This window comes from Thamnophis elegans, chromosome 4 (assembly GCF_009769535.1).
Source record: "Thamnophis elegans isolate rThaEle1 chromosome 4, rThaEle1.pri, whole genome shotgun sequence".
Lineage (NCBI taxonomy): Eukaryota > Metazoa > Chordata > Lepidosauria > Squamata > Colubridae > Thamnophis > Thamnophis elegans.
The window spans coordinates 117,148,894-117,161,202 of NC_045544.1; the positions used below are offsets into that span (position 1 = coordinate 117,148,894).

Genomic DNA, 12,309 nt, shown 5'->3' on the forward strand with positions numbered 1-12,309 from the left:
CAAGGAAGAGTATTTTTTTTATCTCATATGGTGTAAGAGCATTAGTGCACAATAGCAATAGCAATAACAGTTAGACTTATATACCGCTTCATAGGGCTTTCAGCCCTCTCTAAGCTTCATAGGGCTTTCAGCCCTCTCTAAGCGGTTTACAGCGTGACCCGTCAAAACCGCGGTCCACTAAAGCGCGCCCGATCAAAGCGTGTACGTGACGTCATCAGCAGCGCGACAAATAAAATTAAAAATAAATCAAATTAAAATTGAAATAAAATTAAAGCAAGCCGATTCACATAAAGGTAAGGGTTAGGGTTAGGGTTAGGGTTAGGTTAAGGGTTAGGGTTAGGTTTAGGGTTACATTAAGCGTTAGGGTTAGGTTTAGGGTTAGGTTAAGGGTTAGTGTTAGGTTTAGCGTTAGGTTAAGGGTTAGGTTTAGGGTTAGGTTAAGGGTTAGGCTTAGGCTTAGGGTTAGGTTTGGGGGGGGTTAGGTTTAGATTTACGCGTTAATTTTAAGTTTACCGCTCACAGCGTGCCGTTTTCGTCGCGCTGTGATGACGTCACGTACGTGCTTTCGGCGAGCGCGCTTTAGTCTACCGCGGATTTGTGGTGGAACCGGTTTACAGAGTCAGCATATTGCCCCCACAGTCTGGGTCCTCATTTTACCCACCTCGGAAGGATGGAAGGCTGAGTCAACCCTGAGCCGGTGAGATTTCAACCGCCGAACTGCAGATAACAGTCAGCTGAAGTGGCTGCCGTACAGCACTCTAACCACTGCGCCACCTCGGCTCACAACAGCATATAAAATGTGTAATCAAAATACAAAACGCCAGCAAGTCAATTATTTTAAAAATACACAATAAGAATGATGAATAAAATGATGAATAAAATTAAATAGTGCGTGAACAGCTACTAGAATGGCTAAACCTATTGGAAGAGTACTGAATAAAGAAGAAACAATTTCACAACCAGTGTGAACCCATCGTGACAGGCTGGGCAGACAAACTTTGTGTGTGTATAAGGCTACTGAAATGTGGAACTGTCATGGGTCCTGCTGGCCCAGGAAGCTTCTTGACCATAACTGGCCTACTTATCCCTGCTGAGATCCTTCAGTCTTTCCATCCGTTATAAGTATAGTATAACTATAAGTAGCCAAGGTGGTGCAGTGGTTAGGGTGCAGTTACTGCAGGCCACTTCAGCTGACTGTTATCTGCAGTTCAGCGGTTCAAATCTCACCGGCTCAAGGTTGACTCAGCCTTCTATCTTTCCGAGGTGAGTGAAATGAGGACCCAGATTGTGGGGGCAATTTGCTGACTCAATTTGCTAAAAATCCGTAAACCGCTTAGAGAGGGCTAAAAGCCCTATGAAGAGGTATATAAGTCTAATAAATAAATAAATAAATAAGTATAATCTTTATTGTCATTGTACGTAAATACAACAAAATTGGTTTTAACCTCACTGGTGCAAAATTATAACAGAAATGAAAAAAGAAAGAAAAATAAAAAAAAACTAGCATGCGCATGGAGTGATTGTGGTTGTATTTAAAAGTCTCACAGCCCAAGGATAGAAACTATCTTTAAACCTGTTTGTTCGGCTGGCTATACTTTGATGTCGTCTGCCTGATGGTAGAAGTGCAAAGAGATACTGACCAGGGTGTGAATCATCTCTGAATATCTTCCTTACTCTGCTAAAGCAGCGAGGTCTGGTTATCCCAACCAGGCTATTTTATAAGAAGGTTCGGTCGCAAGATCTTAGTTTTCTATGCAGAGGAGGCTCCAAAATGTCCTGTGTTTCTTTATTTATTTACTTTCGTTGGGAATGTAATAAAACTCATTCAGGAAATGGATCTGATTCCATGAAATTCTCTGCAGCCTGCTGCTAGGAAAACTGAACAAGGAGCCACTTTGTGTGAGAAGAAGGTTTACTGCCAGGGCCAGCCTCTGGATGGCTGGGGGATTGGCAATGGGACGGTAGGCAAAGAAAGAAGAATCTGTACTGAGTTCCACCCCAGACTCAGTTGCCTTTGCATTCTTTTTTCAATCTCACAAACACACATTCCTACCTTACTCTCTCTGGGATAAATATATATATATATATATGGATATTCTGCTCTTGGAATCTAGCCTTGGGAGATGACAAGTATCTGCATAGCATCCTAGGGAAATTTAGCAAACAGTTGCCCTACAAGAGGCAAATAGAACTCATAGATGAGTCAGAGGGTATTCTAGCAGGCAACCCTTAATGGAAATGCCTCCCCCTATCCCGACTGCCCCCAGTTGTGGTATTCTGTCTGAGCCTAAGTTGCCATTTCTGAATTTGCTTCTGTTCCGAATGCATCTGTATGGATCAGTGGTGGGTTTCAAAATTTTTTAGAACCTCTTCTGTAGGTGTGGCCTGCTTTGTGGGAGTGGCTTGCTGGCCATGTGACTGGGTGGGGGTGGCCAACTTGTAAAATGTAGTGAAACTCACTTAACAACACTCTTGCTTAGCAACCAAAATGTTGGCTTAGAAACTCTGGCATTTGAAACACGCAAGTCATATAGCTGTCAAGTTACAAGACCCTTGCACCCCTAACCCTTTAGAAAAAAACTCCCAGGGGTATTCAGATTGACAGCTTTAAGACTTGTGGACTTCAACTCCCAGAATTCCTCCTCTCCGTCTTCATCTTGATGATGTGCGATCGGGCGGGGGGAGGGAGTTCTTACCAGTACTAAACGGCACTGTAGATTTGTGGAACCTCTTCTATAGAAGAGGTTAGAACTGGCAGGAACCCACCCCGGTACGGATCTTTGCGAATGAGAAATGGCCTTCCAAAACCAGCAATGTAGCAATTGCAGCAAGTCTACCTCACCATTCTTCCTGCAGTCCTTTTTAAGGGGGGAAATGAATACGGTGCAGTTGGCTAGCTTTTTGCCTATGAGAATCTGAAGGCATCTCAAGTGTAGTACAAGTGAGCGTCTACCTTGAAAATTATAAAGGTACAAAAATACTGTAGTTGGCAGAGTAAATCAAAGTAAAGGGTTGAATGTACAATGTCTTCAGCAGTTGTCTAAAGCATGGGTCCTCAAACTACGGGCTGCGGGCTGCACATCGCCCACTGAAGCCATTAATCCGGCCCGCGCAGGACCACGAGGCTGTCCCGCCCACATCATCCCGCCCACCCTTCGGCCAAGCACAGGACTTACCTTCACGAGCCCCACAGGCTGGAACTGAAAGGTAAGGACAACAATTTTGGCCTAGAGAATGCTTATGGAGGGGGGGGTGAAAAACGGGGCACACAGATGCCCCAGGAGGCCAAAAAACTAGCGAAAACAGCCCATCTTTCACATCCCTGCCTCCAGAACATAGATAAAAAGAAAAGGCAACCAAAAGAGCAACATGCAAACAAATTAAACACCCCCACCCCAGAAGCAAAACAAATGAAAGTTTAATTTGTGTGCATTGTTCAATGGACTGTTAAATTGGCCTCGCCTACCTAGCCACACCTACCCAGTCACATGTTCACCTAGCCACGCCCACCCAGCCAGTCCAGCCCCCCCCCCCCAACCAGTCTGAGGGACCGTGAATTGGCCCCCTGTTTAAAAAGTTTGAGGAGCCCTGGTCTAAAGCAAAGGATGGACAATCTTTCAGATATTTGACTCTATAAGGCTCATCAGGTTTGGCCAGGAGTGGAATCAAACAGCTGCTAGTCCACAGGTTTATTGCTCTGATCCTAAAGTTGTAGAAGAGGAGCCCAACTGGAACTTCCCAAGGAAAGGCATTGGAGAGGAGCATATAAATCCTGATTAACATACAGAGACAGAAACATTTTTTTCCCTGCTGTTCTTGAGATAACCACAGTAAGAAACATTGATTCCCATCTGTATTGGTCACATTCCCTTTTCTCTACTAAGCCAGCATCATATAACTTGATTTGGCTTCTTGAGTTATGCTCATGAGTTTTTGGCTTGTGGTCTTTGGATCTTCCCAACATGGCCTAGTTTTATTCCCCAGTCTTTGGATTCCCAGAGCATATTTCTGACCATGTTGGTTTTTACTCCTGGCTCTTCACTTCGACCTTGGAAGTCCGGATGAGGCCACACAACCCAAGAATCATATTGTGCAATCATGTTTTTTTCCCCCTCCTGCCAAGTAATCTTATTGAGTTTCCTAATAAGGTTGGACTAAAAGGCAATTTTCTGCCCCATGGACAGTTCCGTATTTGCACCTAACCCTGACATCAACATGCCCTGAGAATATATTCTCTCTGCTATGTTCCCTTCAACTTCTCTCTATGAACAAGACAGACTTAACTTATCCTTAGCTGCATCGTTGTTAAAATAGTGTTTTTTTATCCCAATACTGTCTAAAGGCAGCCTCAAGATAGGTAAAATCTTTTGGCCTGTCATCTATTACCTATTGGCACAGGTGTCAAGCTCACTGTGTCACATTACCATTACATGACGTTTCGTGACATTTCCCCCCATTCACGGAGTTGGGGTGGGTGTGGTTTGCGCATGACGCATCCTGCCCGCGAGCCGCCTGTTTGACACCCCTGCGCTTAATGATGCAATGTTTCTCAACCTCAGCAACTTTAAGATATGACTTCAACTCCCAGAATTCCCCAGTTCTGCATCTTAAAGCTGCTGAGATGAAGAGACAGTGTCCTCAGGTGGCTGCGGTGAATTTTATCAGACGCAATAGAGATAAAACTGTATTGAGCCATGGGAACAGAAAGCAGTTTTCTGCTGATTCACAGATGAATGAAGAGCACCAACTCAACTCCTGGCAATAACTGGCAGAGCCAGAAACAGAAACATGGTCACTGACTGAAGCAGTTAAGTGTCTCACTTAATGTCTGCTTTATTCAAAGATTGAGATTCTGGGCCCAACTGTGGTCATACATGCAGGGTTATCGGTATTTCAGCTTTCCTTTACCTTACAGACCTGCAAAGTGACTTTTCATCACTGTTGTAACTACTAATGGTTGCTAAATGAGGCAGTTACTAAGTAAGGACTACTTGTACTGCATAAAATGTGCCACATCAACCACACCATGAAACCTCCCAATTGTCATTCCATAAAATAAGATTTATAATGGAAAATTTTAAGGATTAAAACCAGGCAGGGGTGAGTTGTGGTAGAACTCCAGTTTAAACTGGTATCAGTTTTGGGAGTACTCTTATAAGGAAGGTGAGGGTGTCTCCATATCAACATAGCAGGCAGGGACATCTTCAGGGAGATGCAAACATTTAAGATGACCTGGGTGTAAAATGTGCATGCCTATGAAAATGGCAGGATTTTGCATCTTGACTCTTTGGTCTCCCCTAATGGGAGGGGACAAAAAAGGGACGTGGTGACTCAGTGGCTAAGACGCTGAGCTTGTCAATCAGAAAGGTCGGCGATTCGAAACCCTAGCGCCGCGTAACAGAGTGAGCTCCCATTACTTCTCCCAGCTTCTGCCAACCTAGCAGTTCGAAAGCATGTAAAAATGCAAGTAGAAAAATAGGAACCACCTTTGGTGAGAAGGTATCAGGGTTCCATGCGGCTTCGGCATTTAGGTATGCCGGCCACATGACCACAGAGACGTCTTCAGACAGTGCTGGCTCTTCGGCTTTGAGCACCGGCCCCTAGAGTCGGGAACAAGTAGCACATATGTGCCTTTACCTTTTAATGGGAGGGGAATGAAATTAACATGCCCCTGTTATCCTTGAGCGAATTGCTCTGTAAATAGCAGACAAGCACGGTTCCTTGACAAAGGAATCTTTTCAATTGAGCTTGCCTTGGAAAATGCATGGTGATACGAAATCCAGCATGATTTTCCCCCCCTAGCCACATAGTACAATCAACCTTTCAGGTGAAGCCTGAGCAGCCAGGGAAGCAAAATACCACACTTTCCATAAAGCTGGAGAGAGAAACAACAAAGGTGGAGCCTAAGCTATGCTGTGGAGGGCAAAGAAGTGGGACTCCTGTCCAACCCACGTAGAGTTCCCCACAGTGAAATTCAGGTGACCTCAAAGGATTGTGTGCTCTTGGTTTGGTTCACTCCTCCCACAAAGTTTTCCAGCCTGTGGTGGGCGTCGGGGGTGGGGGAGAGAGCTTTGCACAGAAATGGCACACATTGATCTTCCTGCCCAATTTAGCTCTCACAGCTGCTGGAATGCCCAAAGCCAGAAGGAAACACAGAGGAACCTCACAACACAACCCTCGGGGTGGTTGTGAATCAGCAAGGTGCAAGGCGGAGGACATCCCAAGGGGAGAGATCCTGAGATATCAGCCAAGGGTCAGATTTACAGACACAAACCACAAATGGTGCTTTTGTGTGGAGAGAAAAGGACCATCCTGTAATCCAGAGGTGGGGAAATATGGCCCCTTTATGACTTGTGGACTTCAACTCCCAGAATTTCTCTGCCAGCATAGCTGGCGCAGGGATTCTGGGAGTTGAAGTCCACAAGTCATAAAAGGACCATAATTTCCCCCCACCCCCCACCCCTGCTGTAATCTCTAGAGGAGGCAAATAAGGAGGCTTGCCTTGTGAATCCGAAGGGATAGGTTTCCTTTTTCTAGCCTGGAATTTCAAACTGGAAGGAATGCATAAAAGGATGCCAGCCTCTGGGCTCACTTACTCTGAAGAACCATGAAAGGGATGCTGAGGGCCCAAACGTGGACCCTTTGCACTGACTTGAGGAAATTCAAGAGATGGTTGCTTTGAAGGATTCCAAGAAAAATGAAGAAGCAATTCCATGAGACAACTTGGTAGACTCCAATTAAAGAAAAGTCACATCTCAAAGCTGAGATAGAAGCACAAGAGAGAGAAAGTATAGGCAAAAAAAGCTTCCCAGGTCATTCAGAGAAGTAGGGGTCAAATGGGAATCTTCTGCTTCATTTTGTACCTCTGATTTCATCCTCCAACTCCTTTTTAAGCATCCCATCATATCACCCAACAGGTTTTTCTCGTTTTGCTCCAGCCTTGATCTGGAGGATTGGAGAGCTCTTCCCTTCATGTCTGAAGCTTAGTGGCTAAGATGGTGAGCTTGTTGATGAGAAGGTCAGCAGTTCAGCGGTTCGAATCCCTAGTGCCACATAACAGAGTGAGCTCCTGTTACTTGTCCCAGCCTCTGCCAACCTAGCAGTTTGAAAGGATGTAAAAATGCAAGTAGAAAAACAGGGACCACCTGGTGGGAAGGTAACAACTTTCCGTGTGCCTTCAACGTTTAGTCATGTCGGCCATATGACCATGGAGACATCTTCAGACAGTGCTGGCTCTTCAGCTTTGAAGCAGAGTTGAGTACCGTTCCCTAGAGTCAGTAACAACTAGCACATATGTGTGAGGCAGGGGTGGGTTTCTCGCCCCGTTCCAACCGGTTCGGTTGGAACGGGGCCGGCGGCATCCTCGTGCACGTGCGCGGTGCACGCATGCGTACTAGCGTCTGTGCGAGGCTCCAGCTGCTCCTGGAGGATCGCGCAGGCGCTGTATGCGTCCTGCGCATGCATGGAAGCGCAGAACTCGTCAAAACCGGGTAAGGAGCGCGGGCAGGTGGGTGCGCCCTTCGCCATTCCCGGAAGTTACTTACTTCCGGGTTCGCTGACCAACCGGTTCTCAGGGACCGCCGCGAACCGGTTGAAACCCACCCCTGGTGTGAGGGCAACCTTCACCCTTTACCTTCCTTCATGTCTGTCTGCTGTGCTGCCTGCCTAATTTCTGGGAAGAAAAACATTGCAAGTTTTAAAAAAGTATCCTCCTGGGATTAGATTTCCTTCCCAGTTACCTGGACAGTGTAGAAAAACCACTGAGCTTGATCTAGCCGCTAATGAGGGCGGTCTTCTTTATTTGTTGGTTTGGTTTCTATAGCCCCCCAACTCAGCCAAGTGACTCTGATATTCATAGCTGGTGGAGCTGTGTTGGCCTTACCTTAAGCTCCTGCAGCTAAGGTCTGGCTGGGGTGTTGTTCAGAGAGCATTTTCTAGTCAGGGGTGGAATAAAGTCTTCCCCCTTCCTTCTTTAGTTTGCTTGCTCCATCCTTCCAGAATCTTCAGACATCAATAAAGTGATATGGAAGTTGAAAGACTTCAAAAGAGGAAGAACACAGAAAAACTGAGCCTTGAACTCCAAAGTTGGCCTTGAATAATCCAATGCTATGCACCTGGAATAAATAAATAAAAAGATTGGCAACCCACCTTCTCATAGGCTCCAATAAGGTAACTCACATGCAGGCTGACCAATCAGCAATGGCTACCTTTGAGTTTTATCCAGTCTCCTGCCTCTCTTTGCAGGTTCCAGAGGTCAGAATATTTTTTTTTTTTAAATTGTCTTTGTATTTTATGCTTTACGATAGAGTTTATGGTAAAATGGGCATCTCAAGCTTTGTAATTGGTTAATGATAGCATTTTATCCCAGTGGTGAAATTCATATTTTTTTTACTACCGGTTCTGTGGGCGTGGCTTGATGGGCATGGCAGGAGAAGGATACTGTAAAATCTCCATTCCCATCCCACTTCAGGGGAAGAATACTGCAAAATCTCTATTCCCACCCCACTCTGGGGCCAGTCAGAGGTGGCATTTTCCGGTTCTCCTAACTACTCAAATTTTTTGCTACCAGTTCTTCAGAACCTGTCAGAACCTGCTGGATTTCACCCCTGTTTTATCCCTTCAATATCTCAGTTCTCTTCTCAAAACCCTGAAAATTTCCCCCATTTGGAAACAAGGAGGAGGTTCATCTGAGTTTACAAACGCATCTGCTAGGTCTTACCTGAATGTGCTTAAGCATATTACCGAAACCCAGCCACTGTGATCTCTCCCTAACATTTGAATCAGAGATCATAAAGCCTTTCCTAACATTTGGATTTGAAGAGTCACCTACATGCTCCAGCCCAGCAATCCTGTATACACAAGTGCTAAAATCTAGGAGCAGAGCTTCTGGATTATCATAGGGCGGGCGGGAGGGGGGGGGAACCACCTCTTGTTTTTCCTGTGGCTACAAAAAGCATGGCATGAAGCTCATGATCTAGTAAATCAAAGGTCTGCATTGATTTTGGGATTAAGTTGGTCAAAGTTTTAATTTACAATATGCAGCTGCACAGGATAGGTGAGTCAATTGGCTGCAGTTACATAAAGGGGGGATTGGGTTTTTTCTTTTATCTTTATGGTTCCCTGATCCAACCTTTCTCCTCCCCTCCCCTTCCCTTTGGTTTTAACAAACAAAACTCTTCCCTAGAGTTAAGTAAACATAACACATTAGGGAAACCAATTTTCAACCTGGAATTCTTAACCCTTCCTTGTACCAAATCCATGTAGTGTTTATATTATCTTGTCAGTTGTCCGAAATGAAACTGTTATTCATGTATTCAGCTACCCTTCTCCATTGTTCATCCTAATAAACTGTGATGCTGTGATTTATGGAAATTGCAGTCCAGAATGTTTGCAGACTGTCAGTTTGGGGAACGCTGTGTAGTTGACAGTAATGATAATCCCATGGCCCTAAACCTTTAGAGATTGGCATATCGCCCCACCTTCTCCCTCCCTTCTCCTCTACCCTCCTTCTAAAGGCCTGTTGGCTCCACGTGTGCCGTGTTGCCTCTAGTATCCCTTTGAAACTTGATGCCTTAGGCCTTTTGCTCCATCTATTTCTGTAAAATTCCAGAGGAAGATAAATTTATCTCCCAAGGATCAATGTGAACGAACTCTTTATCCTTGGCTGTGGAGCTCTGTCTGAACGAAGATTCATGGTGAGCTGATACATGGAGCACAGGCTGGGACTGGAGCTGGCAAATATGGCAAGGTGGGCTCCATATCTTCAATTTGGGGGTTTGGGTAGCATGAAGATCACTATAGAGTCTTAGACTGGACATGGCTTAAGCAGGACACCCTTCCTTGCTATTTCTCTCCATGAACCAAGATGGTTCAATATAGTCTTCCATGTGAGGACTTCTCTCAAATGCTCACCATGATGGACATTTTTTACTTAAGAGGGAGTGGTTTCAACCAAGCTTTATCTTTAGGTCAATATCCATAAAAGTTGTCAGAAATGGCAGGACACCTGGAAAGCAGGTGCTTTTTGTTCATGTTTCCACTAGCAATCCTTATTATTACCCAGTCCTTGGGATACTTGTTGGTATCATGATACGTTGTTCTGAGTCTCATAGAGGTTCTAGTTGAGTAACCAAACTTATTGTTGCTATTGGTGGATGGGAATATTTTAAGATGCTAAGTGACTGGTAAATAGCCAATGGCACAAATGTTCTTCACTCCTAAGATATGTCTGGAGAATATCACCTTAGTGTAAATTGTAGGAATTGTAAAGGAATGTATAACTGGCCTTGGGAAAGGTATGAGAGAATCAGGAAAGAAGCGAGATATTATGAGTGCATATGATGAGATTCTAGTTCTGAGACAGAAGGCAACAGAAGAAAGAAACTCAAAATTACCCCACTTTGATTATAATATGGGACAGTGAGAAACTTGGGCAGGCTTTCAAGATTCGATTATTCTACCTCACTACTCACTATTCTACCTCACTATTCCTGTATATTCCTGGTTTCCCTGTTGTGACTGTTTTGGCTGACCTCAAAGAGTTGACAGCAATCTTGAAAGCTTTTTTCTTACCAGCTCTCCTTTCCAGAGATGCCTGCTGCTATCATTTGGCATTGTCTGCTGGGAAAGCAAAAGGAGATAACCGTAGAATGGATAACATATTCTCATATTTGAACAAGGTGCTACAAATGGAAAACAGGAAATAATATGGTCAGTGTTTTTTAACAGAAAATATGAAGAAAAACTGCTAGAGCAAAAATGAAGGAACACCATACCAAAGTGAATTTTAGGGAGTTGATTTTTAATCAACTGCAAATATTGTAATGCACAAACTTCTTTTTGTTGGAAAAATGGTGTAATATGATCAGCTAAAATAGTTTTAGTATCAAAAACGATGACCCCTAACATTAACATTATTGATATTTTTTATCAAACTTTCACCATGCCAACTAATATATAAAAAGCCTTTTTATTCCCTAACTTGCAGTACAGTTGTGAGTAACAGCCCTGAGTGGACTTGAATGAAAAATGCCATTTCTTCACTTGTACACCAATGGTCTTTCTTATCAATGGTTAAATAATGCTATTCTATAAGAACTTTAAACCACTAATAAGGACATTACTGTTGAACAGGGGGGAAATTTTAGGAAATCAGAAGTGGGAAGCAGAACTGAAAAACAAAAGGTGAAAAATTTCACTTGGGGTATATTTCTAACCAAGGGATTAAAGTCTAAACTTTGTTAGTTTTAACCTTTGTTTTTTTGTTCCCTGCCTCTGCACTGGAAGGTCAGGAGGTTACGGAAACTTCCTATCTTTTGATTTCTCCCCATTGGTCTGACAAAAATATAATCCTGGATTGGTTAATGACATGGCAAGGAAGGGTAGGCAACAGAAAAACCTTCAAAACAATTATTTGAGAGTCTGACATGTTTTCAAGCATTATGGGGCACCAGACAACCCAACGGCTTGGGAAAGTCATCCATGGCAGCTCAACTTCAGGAGTTCACATTTCATATCATCTTTCAATTTTCCTCTTTTGTGTTTCAGCATAACTACCCTCCTTTGCACCTTCAGCAGGCAGAAACAACACAATTTGTCGTGGGGGGAACAAGGTTGTTTTGAACAAAAGGACTACTCTTGTTTAATTGAATAGCTCTTAAGGTAAAGGTTCCCCTCGCACATATGTGCTAGCTGTTCCTGACTCTAGGGGGCGTTGCTCATCTCCATTTCAAAGCCAAAGAGCCAGTGCTGTCTGAAGACATCTCCGTGGTCATATGGCTGGCATGACTAGACGCCAAAGCTGCACAGAGCACTGTTACCTTCCCACCTAAGGTGGTTCCTATTTTTCTACTTGCATTTTTACATGCTTTCAAACTGCTAGGTTGACAGAAGCTGGGACTCCGTTACATGGTGCTAGGGATTGAAACCACCAAACTGTCAACCTTTCTGATAGACAAGCTCAGTGTTTTAGCTACTGAGCCACCACATCCCTAAAGGACTACACTTGTTTAATTTAATAGCTCCTACAGCTCTCTATTTCACATCTGGACCCAAAAATGAAACCTGAATAATATTTTCCTTCCTTTCCAGCTTTTGATACATCCTGGAGATGGTCTACCTTTGTCTTAAAACCATTCCTCTGCTTGGGATCAGCATTCTTTTGCTACCAGCTCAGCTTCCCATTCCTTCAGCTAAATGAGAGGCAGGCAGATATACACGGCTGCCTCGGAGTTTCACTCTGGTGGTGGAGGAGGGTTTTTCTTTGTCCATTTGTTTAACTGACTGCTAGGTTGCCTCAAGCACAATGGC

At 44.1% G+C, this 12,309-nt stretch overlaps 1 long non-coding RNA gene across 5 annotated transcripts in view; it reads right to left on the reverse strand.

Moving 5' to 3' along the window:
- The window catches only part of LOC116507160, a 73,282-nt gene extending 64,379 nt beyond the window's left edge, over window positions 1-8,903 (reverse strand). Inside the window, exons 1-2 of one of the 5 annotated variants that reach the window (XR_004255166.1) lie at window positions 8,720-8,903; window positions 7,883-8,114 (exon numbers count right to left, since the gene is read on the reverse strand). This is a non-coding gene — a long non-coding RNA (uncharacterized LOC116507160). The remainder of the gene's footprint in view (window positions 1-7,882; window positions 8,115-8,719) is intronic. The other 4 variants (XR_004255168.1, XR_004255164.1, XR_004255165.1 and 1 more) reach the window with 4 other exon arrangements.
- Window positions 8,904-12,309: the final 3,406 nt, after the last annotated feature.